Source organism: Melospiza melodia, chromosome 2, assembly GCF_035770615.1.
Source record: "Melospiza melodia melodia isolate bMelMel2 chromosome 2, bMelMel2.pri, whole genome shotgun sequence".
NCBI lineage: Eukaryota > Metazoa > Chordata > Aves > Passeriformes > Passerellidae > Melospiza > Melospiza melodia.
This window is the reverse complement of record NC_086195.1, coordinates 3,681,032-3,696,905: the sequence shown is the minus strand read 5'-3', so window position 1 is coordinate 3,696,905 and position 15,874 is coordinate 3,681,032. Positions and strand designations below refer to the sequence as shown.

Sequence of the window (15,874 nt, the reverse complement as noted above, 5' to 3'; positions counted from 1 at the left end):
GTGCCGCCCGGCCGCCCTCGCAGGCTCTCTTCAGCGGGCGGGGGGAGGCGGCCGGACCCGCCTCCCTCAAGCCCGGCCCCTCCGCTTGTTGTCGTCGCTGGTACCGGCACAGCCGCGCTCCGCCAGCGCTGGGGATGCTGAGAGCGGCTCGGGGAGGAAAAGTGGGGGGAAAAAAAAGGTGTTTTATGTCATTCCGACAGACGGATGTTGGTTTTTTCATTTTGTTTCCTCCCCACTCCCTGGCTATACGTGAGTTAATTCATGCTGGACTTTTTCCATGCTTGTTTTTTAATTAACGCCTCTGGTCGAGATGGGTGAGATTAGGAGCGTTAACCCCTAAAATTACAAATGGAAATAGTCTATTTGTACTATTTCTTGAAGAATGAATTTCTTCACAGAAAGGCTGATTAAGGCATTAGATGGTGGAGTCACCATCCCTGGAGGTGCTCAGCACTCGGTGCCACGGTTTGGTGCACTGTCAAAAGTTGGACTCTCAAGATGCTCTCAAGCCATCTTTTCCACCCTGATTCTGTGATTTTCCCCAGCAAACTGCGACACTGGGTGCTGTGGAACTTCAGGGATTATGTCATGTCGCACCTTCCGCAATTATTTTGGGGAGTTCTTAATATAAAACGGGATGCAGCACGGCGAAGCCGCAGCCTGCGAATCCTGACGCTGCAGCCTGTGAAACAGAGTTGGCGTTCCTCACACCTTGGGGAAAAAAAAAATAAATTTGGTGGCCCTTGGAAAATTGCAAGGAGCTCGGTGACACCAAAATGTAAAGTTACTTTCTGCTGGATTTATTTTGTCCAAGTGAGTTCCCCCTGATTTTGTGGACAAGCAGGACTGGGTGGCTTTTTTTAGTTTGGAACCACCTAACTTGCCTGATTCTCTTGCGAAATCACCTACAAATTATTTGTTTATGGTATTATTTATTTATGATATTGTTTATTTATGATATTATTTATTTATTTTATGATATTAAACACTTTGTGTGCCTGCAGACAAGGGACCCATGTGCCCTTCCCAGCTGGCTGACCATTGGAGCCACCCTTTCCTCTTGCTTCCCCCTTGGCTTCCCCGGGTTTGCAGTGAACACCAGGGATCCAAACTGCCCTTAGAATCAAGCTTGCTCTTCCACCTTGCTTTATTTAAAAACACTTGTGTCATTGGGTTGTAACTTTTCCTATAATAAGAGCCCAGTAACTGCTATTTTGCAGCTCCTCACCAGATTTTAGCTGATTCTTTACCTTTGCCTGTGAATATTTTTGCCATTAAAAAGCCACAGTTTCTTTGGCCTTGCTGGTGCAGTTGTCAGGGCTCCCTCCTGTATCTTCCAGCTATTTCTGGCTGTAGAAAAAACTGGATTTTTTTTTTTTTTTGTCAGTGTTTCTTTCAAACTCCTCAGAAAACTTTCTCCGTAGAAAAGCAGGATATATTTCATCCCTTAGGGTCAAATGTTACTGGGAAAATTGTGACAGTCTACTTTGAGAGGCTTAAAGATGTGTCTTGATTATGCCAATGACATTTCTTACTCCAGGAGAGCCCTGATCTAATAAGGCAACATCTGCTATAATCCTAGGGGAAACCATTAAAAACTGTATGTCAGCTGCATAGCAATTTTAATTATAACACTGACAAAAACAATTATGACACCCTTTTTATAGGGGAAACATCTGTCAGAAAGATAAGATGAAAGGCTGGGAGTTATTTATTTCTTGCTAAATTAACATTCTGGGACCCAGAGCAAAATTGTTAACCTGGCCACATTTTGCTCTATTGAAAGGTTGTATTTTTAGAGCAGTTCTTCTTATGTAAGAGTATTTAAGTTCATTAAATTTTACTTATTGTTAGTGTAGAAATAGACTTCATTAGAAGTGGTTTGTGCTCAGTGGGCTGGATGATGTATGAGGAGGGGCTGGGGGAGCTGGGTTTCATTAGTTTGGAGAAAAGCAGGCTAATGGGGAATCTCATTGCTAATTTCAACTCCTTAATGGGAGGTTGGAGCAAAGGGAGAGCCAGGCTCCTCCAGAGGTGCACAGAGGCAGCAGGGAAAATGCCAATTCGACATTTGGGAATGAATATTCCCAGTGTGAGTGAAAGCTTCACCTGGGGGAGTCTCTGATCTGGAGTGGCCAAAGCCCAGCAGGTCAGAGCACAGAGCTGAAACTTTCCTCTCCAGTCCAAGTTCCTCTTTAATTCTCTGTCCCCTCTGCATGGCTCATTTCCAAACTGTCACATCATTAGCTCAGAGAGTCAAAGGAAAAAAATAGGTTTGGCTTGGTTTTTGTTTTGTGCCCGTGTGTTTGGTTCTATTTTAGGAATTGTCTGTCCTCACAATTTTCTGTGGTTTTATTCCTGTGTGTTTTGGCACACGGTGAGCCAGAGACAAAAGGGGGAGTTAGGTATCAATTGAAGGATAATTGAATCAGCATCTAGCTGCAATCGTCTGAGATATTTTTTTCTGATATTTTCAGGTTGTTTTGTTTTGTTTTGTTTGTTTTTTGGTTTTTTGTAGGAGTGGAGGAAAACTAGCTATGGTGCTCAAGAGTGAAGAAGCTAGGAAGGGAAAAGGAAAAAAAAACTGATAAAGAAAGAAACATTCCAAAGTACTCTTTTCTGTGGTAATCTACATAGTTAAGACTTTTTTTCAGTCCTTCTTGATCATAATTTTTTTGTTTTAATGGGGACCTATGCTGAAAGTGAGTTCTGGTTTTTTTTGCTGCCTTTCTCTGCAACAGTGCCTCAGAAATAAGCAGAAGAGTTACTTTCTTGTAATGAATTTAGGTAAAGGAGCCATTTAGATTATTTTGAAGTACCTGGCCAATGGATGGCTGTCCAAGGGGATTATTTGGCCCCATATTTCTGATCTGAGCAGCTGCAGGGCTGAAGGGCAGCAGCTGATGGTCAGGGAAAGGCTTCACTGCTGCCTGCACACCATCTTCTCACTGGGGACAGCAAAGAGGGGGAACAAGATGCTAAAAATGCCGAGGTTTGGAGCGTGGAGGGGGAATGTGAGGAGGCAGGTATGTGGCAGGGCTGCATTGCAGCTCAGACAGAGCAGCTGTGACTTACTCCTCCAGAATTCCTCTTGCGCCACACAGGGACACACAGGGCAGTGAAAATCCCTCTCGTGCTGTGCTGTCCCTCATCTGCATGTTGGCTCAGCTCCTCTGCCTCAGGAGGTTTGGGGTGCACGTGTTCCTTCTCCTCCTTCTCCTCCTCTTCTCCCTCCCTTCTCCTGGAGGGAGCAGCCCTTTGCTGGGAGCCCCAAAAATGCCTGGTGGGCTCTCATGGTATCCAGAAGAGCCCTGCACCTCCTCCCAGTGCTCCAGGGATGCCTCCTCCAAAGAGTTTGCATTCGGCAGCATAAATAAACAGAGGCATCCTGAATTTGAAAGGAAAGGCTGTATATTTGTGCCCCTAAAAAAGACAATTAACAATGAAGCTCCAGTGGTGGCGGCCGGCTCTAAGTTCACAGAGTGAAGGGTCTCAGGAAATAACATCTTTGAAAAATAAAGGCCCAGCTCTCCCAGCTTGAAATAGCAACTTCAAACAAGGCACTGTTATGGTTGAAACAAAGGATGAAACTCATTTACTCTGCCATTCAAACTCAGCTGAAACAAAATATTTATACAGGTTTGGGGGGAGAAGGGGGGGGTGTTGGACGGCTTTTCAGTCAGACATGGATTGTTCACTGAAATAAATTGTTCAGCTAAAACAAAACAAGGCTTGGCTGTCCCCACTGGAGAGTTCTCCCCACGGTGTTTGGGGCACAGAGTGTGAGCAAGGTAATTTCTGCGAAGGCATGGCAGTGAGTCACAAAGTGCAGTGTTATTTGTGTGTGTGTGTCATTACTCTGAGCACATGCAAACCAACACGGCTAATTACTGCCCAGAAAAAATATAAATAAATACTGTGTCAAAGTTTGAGCAGCAGCAGATATTGCTACCTTTTGCCCTTAAAGTTTCACCTTCATAACTCTCAAAAAAGTCAGGTGAACTCCCAGCTGCATAAAATATAAAAATTTGAAGTGGTTAAGCATCTGCTTGTTGGGTTTTTTTTTAATTAAGTGAAAATGTTGCAGGCATGCCTCAAATAATGTTGCCAGTGGACAGGAGAGATGCCTAACACATGAACTGTAGGATGATGCCTCATATGATTGAAAAACTAAACCTTTACCTTTCATACTAAAGCAGAAGATTAGTTGTTAAACTAGTTAGTGCTTGAGAGATTGCTCATACCATTTTGGGTCTATTTAATTCATTTCATGCAGTCTGAGGCATAAAACAAAAAGCACATGTTAATATTTTAAGGCCAAGTGTATTCAGAAACAACAGAGCTTAATAATTGCACTTGGATGACTGGGCTCAAAAAAGTATGTTTGAGCTTCCTTTAGCAGCAGAGCTTTTTCTTTTATTCCCTGCTGGTTTCATTTAAGGATTACTTTGCTTGTGCACAAGCTTGTGATTCTCCTGGTCAGCTCACTAATCACTGTGATGTGCCCTTCAGTGCAGCGAGGGCAGGAATTCATCTTGCTGGGTGTGGGCCTCTTTTTTCCTCCCCCTCGCACCAAAAAGTAGAGGAGTTTGGCATCGTTGTTCCATAGCTGCTAAAGTTGTGTGCTGGCACTTAGATAAGGTGTGACAGCTGTTTAAAAACTTTGCCTTAGCCCTAGGTGTGTAGATAATGATGTTCACAGCACAGAGTGTGAGAGCCCGTGGCTCAGAGCTCTGTCACTGCTGCTCTTGTGCTTCTCTAAGTGGGAACTGTCCCTGTGAGCTCCGGGAATATTTTTGGAACACTGACTTAAGATTATTATTTTCCATGCTGACATATTCCACTGTGTGTCAGGGCTTGAGCCTTGGCATTGTAGAATTTGTTCATCTTTTATGTTTTCTTTTTGCCTTCTTTATTATTCTCAGCTGACTTCATTCTCTTTCAGCTGGAGCAGAGGACACTGAGGGCAGAGCTCCCTGGGGCTGCAGCTCCTCCTGAGGGACAGCTCTGAGCTCTGGGAGAGGGACAGGGACAGGAACCTGGCTGGAGCTGGGCCAGGGGGCATTTAGGTTGGATTTTAGGGAAAGGTTCCTCCCCCAGAGGGTGCTGGGCAGGGAATGGTCACAGCCCTAAGGCTATCAGAGCTCCAGGAGCCTTTGGACAGGGATGCCCAGGGTGGGACTATTGGGGATCTAGGCAGGGCAAAAAGCTGTACTTTAATATTCCTTGTGGGTCCCTACCACCTCAGGATATTCTGTGATTAATCCCTCACCTCCCACTTCTCTTTTTCCCCTCAATGATTTTTGTCTGTGCAAGCCAAGTGCAGGGCAGTGGCAGAACTCGTGGCACTGAAAGTGAGAACAGAGTCGTTTCTAATCACTTGATTCCTTTTGCCATCATTTCACCCATGGATCCCTCTTACTGCATGTTCAGTGCAAGGACACAGCCTCACTAAAAGCACAGCAGTGACTCTCTCTGTGGTCAGTGAATAAGAATATCTCTGTTTACACAATATCTTGAAATTCATTCCGGGCAGGTGCTGCGTGTTGGGACCTGAGGGAGCTGGGGTTGTTTAGCCTGGAGCAAAGGAGGCTCAGGGGGGCCCTTGTGGCTCTGCACAAGTCCTGCCAGGAGGGGACAGCCAGGGGGAGTCAGGCTCTGCTCCCAAGGAACAGGGACAGGACAAGAGGAAGTTGCCACAGGCTGTCCCAGGGGAGGCTCAGGTTGGACTTCAGGAGGAATTTCTGCACTGAAGGGCTGTTAAGCTTTGGAGGTTTGTAGTCCTCATCCCTGGAGGTGTCCAAGGAAGGCCTGGATGTGGCACTCAGTGCTCTAAGCTAGGGACAAAGTGGGGATGGGTCAATGATCTTGGAAGTCTTTTCCAACTAAATAATTCTGGGATTCTACTGGGATGTGTGTTTCTAAGTTCTAAGAGTGAGGGAGAAGTTGGTGGCTTCTCTCCTGACCCAAGCAAAAATTCAGGAGTAGAGCACTGTAGTGAGCAGCATCCACCCCACTGCGTGTTGACGATCTCAGCCTGAAGTGTCTGGAGCAAAAATTCATCTATTGAGTGATTTTGACTAAAATAATCCATATGTCACATCTACATCCTGTTTGACTTTGACTGAAATAACCCATATGTCACATCTACATCCTGTTTGATTGACCTCCTCTCCTGCTGGAAGGCTGTCCAGGCCTCTCCATGAGGGAATCCAGCCCTACTCCCACAGAAGTAGGAAAAGCAGAGGCAATGCCAGGTTGAACTATAAGTGGATGAGAAAATGGTTGTGTCCACTGGTGCCCACATTGGCAGACTTGGAAAACTGCCTGTGTTTCATTCACAGCCATCCCTGGGAAGCTCAGTTCCATCCCAGCCAAGCTGGCTGAGTTTCTGCTTTTACTTCCCCAGGGGCACAATGTCAAATTAGTCATTTTTACAGGAGCAAAGAGCTTTAGAGCAGCTCCAACATACGTTCTCTGGAACACTGACAAGATAAATTCACTTTGTACAAATACAAGCAGCAGTTGCTCTATCTGTCCTGCTTGCTTTTTCCTTTTTTACAATGGAGCAGGTGCAATGCCTGTATCTGTTATCAGTATCTAATATGGTTTGGGCAAACAAGGAATTGCTCACGTTGTCTAGGTGTTGCACACAGGCCATTAGTCACCCTGTCTAGTGCTTATCACAATTCAAAAAAACAACATTTGGGATGAGTCATTGAGATTCATTAAAGAATATCTTTGTCACAGCAGCAAATGAGGGAGAAGTATGGAAGGGATGGGCGGGGGAATGTTTAATATTTGTGGAGAACATAAGACATATGCTGTGTACCAAGTTCTTGGGAACAATCCTGGTTTCACAGGCTATTATTAGCAGAGAAAAAAAGTGAACTTAGTTGTGTTGATCAACCCTAGGAAGCAAATTCTGTATTTGGAGTGTGAAATAATTCACTTTTTTGGGGTGGGCTGGGTTATAGGTGTGATATCCCACACCAGTATCCAGCTGGGGCCAACCCATGAGTCTTGTTCCCCCCAGAGCACTGTGGTCCCCTTGCCTTGCTCATGCTCCCAGCAGAACAGACATTCCTGCAGGGTGTGACAGGGCCACTCCTGTGGCCACATGTCCCTGTGCACTGTGGCCACCTGGTCCTGTGTGAAGCCTGGATGCTGCAAGCACTCAGCAGCAGCTTAGTGACACACAGGACTGGTGGCACTGCCAGCAAACACTCTGAGGGGCACAGGCTGTGCCAGGCTGGCATTAAACAAGGGGAAATCATTTCCTTAGCCCATGAGAATCTGCTGGACCTTAGGCATAGGGCTATTTCCTCCCCTAGGAGCAACAAAGTCAGCCTCAAAAAAACCCTTTGTGAATTGTATTTTGAAAAAAAACCCAACAAACAAAGTAAACCCAAGATGTGATTGATCAAACCCTTGTATTCTTTTTGCTTTTTTAAATCTTATTTTAAATGTTTAAAAGCATGTCTTCACTTTGAGTTGTCTTTTTCACAAACAGCGGGTTTTGGTGGAGCCCTGGACGCATCAAGCGGAGGGAGAGAGTGCTGTGAGCAGTTCCTCTCCACACAGATCTCCATGCAGAGGCTTCCCCAGTGGCATGAATTCCCTCCCCTCTGTGGGCCAGATGTGCTTCTCTCCTCGCAGGAGATGAGTGTTTCCATGGCTGAGCTGTCCTGCTGACAGCACTGAGATTTCTGGAGTCACTGCTCACTCCCAGGTGTGAAGTGGATTGCTCTCTGGCCTGGGGCAGATAAGCAGCCACAGCACTTCATTGCTGCTTCTCCCAGCATTGGAAATCTTTTAATTAGGAGTGAAATAAACTGAACATTGTTCATTTCTTTCCTGCAGTGCAGTCTCTCTCCTTTGTCTCAGTGCAATCTGGTTTTCTTAACGTGGCCGATTCAGAAAGTAAGCTGAGGGTTGCCCAGAAGTCTTTAAATTATATAGAATATAGATTTTGCTATGAACTTTATGGCAATAATTCAGTTTCTTTTTTAGTAATGTGATAAGTAATTGGCCCTCACATCCCAGCTTTCACTCTGCATGGAAATTAAACTTTGGAGGCAATACACTCTCAGGTGCTGTGCAGGGGAGCTCTGCTGATCCCCATTGGATTTCTTGGAGCAGAACCTGTATTGTTTTAGTGCTCCTGAGTAAACCAAGGAGAAACTGGAGTTGTGTGCAACTCTTATCTCAGGGGAACACACACTTTGGCCAGGCAGGAAAGAAACTGAACAGATTTTTAGACATAGGGATATTGATCTCACCTTCCTTAAATTCCTTCTGTGCTTTCCCAATAACCTGGCATTTCTGGGAACCTAGACCCAGCGTGTGCCAGGGTTTATGGGTGGCAATTATCCTTAAATACCCATTCCCTGGACTTGGACCCTCTGTCTGTTCCCAATGTTTTTGCAGTTTGCAGCCCTGCCTCAAACTGGCAGAGCTTTTGCTGCAGCTCCCAAACACCAAACACATTTGGGGCAGAGTTGTGAATCACAGAATCCCAGAATCCCTGAGGCTGGAAAAGCCCTCCCAGCCCATGGAGTACCAGCTGTGCCTGATGCCCAAATTATCAAATATTAGGCCCAAGAGACTGAGGAAAGGAGCAAGACTTGAAGCAGGCTGGGCTCATGGTTGGTAAAACTTGGACCATCAGAGGAATGGAAAGGAGTCAAAAAATACACGATTGAAAAGACACATTTTCATAGAAATTGGTGGTGTGATTTTTGTTTATCAGCTTGCTTTCTGCCCTCAGCAGCTGTGGCTGGAAGTGGCCAAGGCCAGGCTGGGGCTTGGAGCAGCCCGGGACAGTGGAAGGTGTCCCTGTCCGTGGGAGGGGTGGGACTGGATGAGCTGTAAGATCTTTTTGAATTTAGTCCTAATTGTAGAATCATTTAGGCTGGCAAAGCTCTCCCAGCCCATGCAGTGCCAGCTGTGCCCCATGGGCACCCTGTCCCCAGCCCAGAGCACTCAGTGCCACCTCCAGGGGACACCTGCAGGGATGGGCACTGCAAAGCTCCCTGGGCAGCCCCTGCCAAGGCCTGAGCTCCCTTTCCATGGGCAAATTGCTGCTGCTGTCCCAGCTGAGCCTGCCCTGGCCCAGCCTGAGGCCGCTCCCTCTGCTCCTGTCCCTGTTCCCTGGCAGCAGAGCCCGACCCCCCCGGCTGTGCCCTCCTGGCAGGGACTTGTGCAGAGCCACGAGGGCCCCTGAGCCTCCTTTGCTCCAGCCTCAGCCCCTTCCAGCTCCCTCAGCCCCTGCTGGGGCTCCAGCCCCTGCCCAGCTCCGTTCCCTGCCCTGGACACGCTCCAGCCCCTCCAGGGCTCTCCTGCAGGAGCAGAACTGGGCCCAGCCCTGGAGGGGCCTCTCAGAGCCAGCACAGAGGGACAGATGATGCTTCCAGAATGGGACTTCCCGGACTCTAACCCATAAAGCTCAGCATTAATGAAGTAGCACCATCCTCTTGTAATAAACCAAAAAAAGCCCCAAAAACCTACCCAAAACCAACAAAAGCAACAACAACAACAACAAAACCCCACCCCAACCAAACAACAATGACAAAAAAACACACCAAAAACCAAACAACAAGAAAAAAACCAACCAAAACCCCCCTTGAGGATTATGTAGAAAATGTCCCATGAATCCTTAGCAGTGCATTGGCTTCCCACAGCTGATATTCTGACATTAAAACCTTCCCTCACTTTCCTTAGGTCTCTGTATCCTGTGTTGTTACATGCTCCAGTGGAGAGTTTACTTGCTGAGGGAGAGGTGCAGGGATTTTAAATGAGCACACTCCACTCCTTTTGCTGTTTCAGGCACGTTGAAAACACCTAAAGGAATTTAGTTTTTCTAGGATATTCCCTTCTCCCACCTCTGTGTGTATTCCCTTGAAAGGAGCACATCCCTAAAGAAAAAGTTTGTTTACCAAGTGATTATTCCAGGGATTCTTTTTTTCTCTGCAAGGATGTGTTTTAGCTTGGGTTGAGCTGAAGGAAATGGGAGTCACAAAGTCACTCAGGATTTTTTGTTTTTTTTTTTGTTCTGGCTTCCTGTTTCCCCCAAACAACTTTTGAACCATTTGGTCAATTTTAACTGAAGCTAGGAAGGATCTCCTGTTCTGAGGGAAATAAAGTTCTTACACATCTCAGAAATAAGAGGCAGCAGAGCAGATAAAAGACACCAGACCTCGTGCCCCCACAGAGATAAAGGCAAGAAACGTGGGCTCGACTGTATTTGTTTCCAGAGAATCACACCAGAAATAAATGCTGTTAACAGGAACCTTTGATCAGGGCTCACATGTTACCAGGCTGGAGATAAGAATTTGTGTGTTATTAGAGATGAGATAAGGCCCTCCAAGGCTCAGCATCATTTGCTCTCCTGCTGGCAGAGGGACGTGCTGCTGTGGTGAGGTGTAGCATTTACCTCAATTCAGGGGTTGTTCAGCCCTCCTTGGGCTCTGCCCGAGCCAGTTCTCCTGTGGGGATGTTTGCTGAGGTGTGACAGACCTGTGCTGCTGTCTCAGTGTTGCCTGAAGAGCACAACCCTTGAGGATCAGCCTGAAATCTGCTCCAAGCCTACAAATGGTGGGGCTGGGTGACTCCCACAAAGGGGAACATTCCTAGAATCACAGAAATGCGGAGTTATGGAGTGGTTTAGGCTGGGAGGGTCTTTAATGGAAATGCAAAATGGAAACATTCCTAGAATCAGAGAAGTAGAGAATTATGGAATGGTTTTGGTTGAAAGGGTCTTTAACGGAAATGCCAAATGCCAAAGGGGAACATTCCTAGAATCACAAAAGTGGGGAATTATGGAATGTTTTAGATTGGAAGGGTCTTTAGTGGAAATGCCAAATAGGGAACATTCCTAGAATCACAGAAGTGGGGAATTATGGAATGGTTTAGGTTGGAAGGGTCTTTAATTGCCATCAATTTCCACGTCCTGCCATGGCAGGGACACCTTCCACTGTCCTGGGCTGCTCCAAACCTTGTCCCACCTGGCCTTGGACCCTTCCAGGGATGGGGAGTCCCCAAATTCTCTGGGTACCCTGTGCCAGAGCCTCCCCAATCTTACAATAGAGAGGTTTTTCCTAATATCCAATCCAACCCTGCCCTCCTTCATCTTGAGCCCATTCCCCCTTGTCCTGTCACCATGAGCCCTGATGAAAAGCCTTTCCCCAAAGGAGGTAAGGAGTGACTGAAAGTCCTGTCTCTCTGAAGGCTATTCCAGTTCCATTAATTAATGAGCTGGCAGTTTCACTTGGGAGCCCATTTGGCAAATGGCCACTGCTATTGATACTTGGCTTTGCCAGATCTTGCCAGGAATGAGCGATCAGTCATGGAAAATGGGCACCCATCCATGCCTAGAGGGTGAATCACACACCTTTTTCAGGAATACCATCAATGCCTTCTTGTGTTTTTTTTTCTTTTTTTTTAAGGTTGGGATTAAATGTTTGAGATGGTATTTTTTGTTCGGTTTAGATGTCTGTTAGTTTTTATTTATTTTATAGTTTTATAAGTTGTGAGTTGTAGAGTATTTTATTAATAAATTATAAAATGGAGTTGCATTTTTGAAGCAAATTTTTTCAGGATAAATTGTTTAATTAAGAAATTACATTTAAATTATTCTTATTTTTAATTTAATAATTAATTATTTGTAATGTAGATTATTTTTGTTTAATTATACAATATAATTTAAATTTATGAAGAAGATGGTGAAGAAGAAGGTGAAGAACAAGGTGAAGAACAAGGTAAAGAGGAAGGATTAGTTTTTGCTTTAAAATTTTTAAAATTTTAAATTATACATATTTTTTGTTATATATATTATTATATTTTAAAACTTTAAATTTGAAGGCTTTTATTATGTGATATATATTTATTTAAATTATATATTTATAATCTTCATTTTATTATTTAATTTTTAAAGGGTTTTTTATGGTTTTGGGTTAAATGTAGTGTTTTCTTGGGTGTTAGTGTTTATTAGTATAAAAAGTCTAAAATTCTCAGCAACTAGGGTTTCAACACCTTCTTTAACTTTTTAAAAAAATATATTCCAGGTGTGTAAGTAATATGAGGACCTCATGCTTGACATCCCAATGGGAAAAGTGACACTTTTCTCCCTGCTGGATTTCAGTGTAACCTCCTAAATCCTGCCAGTTTCTGATATTTCAGTATGGATGGTCAATCACATATTTATAGAGCATTTTCCATGCCTGTTAGTGGTGGCACAGGAGATCCATTCAGTTTTGTGATATTTGTGACACTCATCATGCAGGTAATAACCTCAAGCATGAGCTTAGCAATGTTGAACTTGGGACCTGCACATCTTTTGTCTCTGAGTTTCCAAAAATAAATCTTCCCTGCTTATCTCTCTGGCATCTTTTGTAAACAGCGAATTCAAGAGCAAACTTTGTAAAGCTCTTAACCCTAATCTTCCCCATAAGCTCCAAAGGTCGAATTACCAATTATGCCCTGTGTTTTCTTTGTGCTCTGGCTCTCAGTTTTCATGCCTGGGGACTCTTAGGTCGGGCTTTACACAAGGAAAGCAATCCCTTCCTTTTCCAAGGAGTTTAAAAAGGCAGGGGAGTGCACGAATAGCTTGTACTTGGTGCCACATAAGTGGCAGGTTTTGAGCCAAGGTTTACAGGAGAGGTGAATTAATTAGCACAGGACTAACTAGCTAATCAGCCTGCTGTCTGACACCTTTATTTAAACCCAGTTTCTGTGCTCTCCACAAGAAACCCAGTGCATCACCAGCTGCTTGGCTTTTTTCAGGTGGGAGAAGCAGCAAAGTCCTGCAGGAGTGTTTGGGGCTGTGGGAGGTGCAAAAGCTGGGATGGAGGAAGGACTGAGTCCCCTGAGTCACATCCCTGGAATTCTGGGGCTGATGTGATGAAAAACCTTGGGGGAAAACGGTGTTGGAGGGACAAACCACACAGGTGACTTCAGTGGAAGCGTTTTCAGCTCAGCTCTGAGGGAAGGGTTGCACCTTGAAGAGACTGGAACAGTCCAAAGAGAAGAAAAATTTGGAGAATTGTGTCTCCTATTCTTCATCTGTGGGAAACTGGTTTAAAGCCCAGCAATAGTTACTGGCAGCCTGTTTCCCTGTGTTGCTCCCTGTTCCTGGTTAATTCAAATTTCTCTTTCCCTGAGGACTCCAACAAGGTCCCTCTCCTCTACCCAGTTGTTCATTTTCAGTAGAAGTAGGAACATAATTAATTCCTGACCTCCTGTCATCTGCCAAATGGGACTGCAGTTGGGTAAGGGATCAAAATTTATTATAGGAAAACAGCCAATCATGTGAGATATAGCATGATCACATATTTCCTTATAAAAATGTGATTAAATAGCAAAATATCTGAATCAACAGCTTTTAAACATCTGTTGAATGCACTTTAGTGAGTTACATGCTGTATGTTTCACTTAAAAATATAGCATATTTAACCTTTTTTTTTCTTTTTTTTTTGAGCTAAAAACATTCCAGAAATGGCTTTTGGTGGACCAAAAATGGAGAGAAAAGCTCTGAGAATAAATGCATCATGCTGTTGGCTGATATTTTGGTTTCCTTACTGGGACAACAAACTATTTCCACCCAGGAATGACTTTTCTGGGAGATGGTGTTAATTCTGCAGGGCAGGTGGCTGAAGAGACAGTTTGAATATTTGAATATTTGACAGTGTGGATATTTGTGAATATATATCCTACACTGAGGTGTTTGGATGAGCTGGTCATTTAAAAACAAAACCAAGAGGCATGCATCTCTAGGGAATAGTAAACAAAGTTGGAGTCATTCCTAATTATTGGGATACAGCTCTGTCATCAGCTCCTTCTCTAGATACTATTATTTATAGAAATAATTATTATGCAGCATTTAAATTTGGGATGCGCACGGTTCTTTAATTGGGGGCTGAACTTGTGTTTGGCGATCTGGATTCCTATCCTTACTCATCTGTCTATCATTTATAAAGATTATATATCTGAAACGTGACCTGTGCCTAATTATAATTAATTAAGTCGCCAGCAGTATGCTGAAAAACTTGCATTTAAATCAGGGGGTGAATAATTAAGGCAATTAGCAGAACTGACTGTTTGCAATATGGCTTCTTGAAAATGTGGAATAATTGCTAATCTTCTAGGCAGAGATGGACAGAACACCAGCCTGGTATTTAATTCTGTAAATACAAATTGGGTGAGGTGGTGCAAGTATGGAATTCCTTCTTTTTTTGCCCAAATTTCCAGAGGTCATAAACTGGGTGAGTGACACACAACCCAGTGGATTATTTCAGGGCAGGGTAAGTTCAGGGCATCCAGATGAATCCTCAAGCTATTAAAAAATTCCCTTCTCTTGGCTTTCATCATTTTTATTTATAATCCCTAATTTATGTGGTTGGGAGAGTAACAGTCCTGCTTCCTCACCCCGCTGTGCCACCGGTGCTTGTCCCTATGGATTTGTTGGATCTCCAGGCTTCCCTGAGCCACTCCCTGTTGATTATTTACCCCAGGAAGGAGCGAGGGGATGGGACATCACTCACCTCTCAAGGAGCGAGGGGATGGGACACCCATATTGGCGACACACAACCCAGCAGATTATTTCAGGGCACAGTAAAATCAGGGCGTCCAGATGAATCCTCAAGCTATTAAAAATTCTCTTCTCTTGGCTTTCATAATTTTTATTTATAATCCTTAATTTGTGTGGTCGGGAGAGTAACAGTTCTGCTTCCTCACCCTGCTGTGCCACCGATGCTTTTCCATATGGAGCTCCAGGCTTTGTCTGAGCTCCAGGCTTCCCTGAGCCACTCCCTGTTGATTATTTACTCCAGGAAGGAGTGAGGGGATGGGACATCACTCACCCCTCAAGGAGCAAGGGGATGGGACGCCCACGCTGGGCAAGCTCAGCCCTCTGTCACCACCGGAGCAGGCACGCCACGTGTGGGAGAAATCACCCTGAGCATGGAGAAACCAGAGCCAGCCTCCCCAGCCCTGCCTGGTGGCATTCCACAGGCAGGGAGATGGCCTGGATAGGGCTGGCTGCCATCAGATGTGCCTGCAGCTGGGGAAAGGCGGGCGGGTGACTCAGGGCACGGCTGCCGGGTGGGAAGGTGGCCAAGGCGGCCTGGCAGAGCAGAGCTGGCCCGGCGCCCTCAGTGCCATCATGATGCCATCATGGATGATGCTATCAGCGTCTTTCCCAATCCAGGAGCTGAGAAAATGTGTCATGGTATCCATCAGTATCAGTGGGGTGCTCTCTTGGTTCAGAGCAAATTTGGGAGAGAACTCCCAGAGGGACTCCTCTAGAAAAGCAAATTCAATTTGCCCCTCTTCACAACCAGTCTGGGAGAAAATACCTCCTTGGAGAAAAGTGGAAAAACCCTGTTTATTAAACAATAAAACCTAAACAATATTAAACAATAAAACCCCTTGCTGCTCTAAAAGAGATGACAAACTCAGACAGTCCCTCCATGGGCTGTAGCTGAGCTCACTCAGTCTCTGATCAGTGATAGAAATGTCATGGCCCAGGCCCAGCCCGGTGGCCACAGATGCAGCTGCCGGTGCTCTGCTGGGTGTTCAGGCCAGGGCAGGTTTAAACAGCTCCAAAGATAAGGAAAAAACTCCACAGTCCAGGGAACTTCTTTGCCTCAGCTAGCTAAACTAACTAAAAGCAAAGGAGAGCTCTGTCCTACTGTCTGTCCATCCACAGACAGCACAGTCAGGAGCAGGGATGTGGAGGAGTGAGTGCAGTGTCTGAAAACAAACTGCTGCTTCTTCTCTCCCCCCTTCACTCTCTGGAACAAGTCCTAAAGGTGCAAAACTTATTATTCAGCATAAACAGAACAAGATGATTGGGGATAAAGACATCATATAGTGA

General features: G+C 45.1%; 1 long non-coding RNA gene across 1 annotated transcript; it reads right to left on the bottom strand.

Annotated features, from left to right (window-relative positions):
- Positions 1–89: 89 nt before the first annotated feature.
- On the bottom strand, positions 90–14,775 carry LOC134415053 (uncharacterized). Its single transcript, XR_010026907.1, has 3 exons — positions 14,541–14,775; positions 10,436–10,631; positions 90–3,423 (listed from the first exon to the last, which is right to left on the bottom strand). It is a non-coding gene; the product is annotated as an uncharacterized LOC134415053 (long non-coding RNA).
- Positions 14,776–15,874: the final 1,099 nt, after the last annotated feature.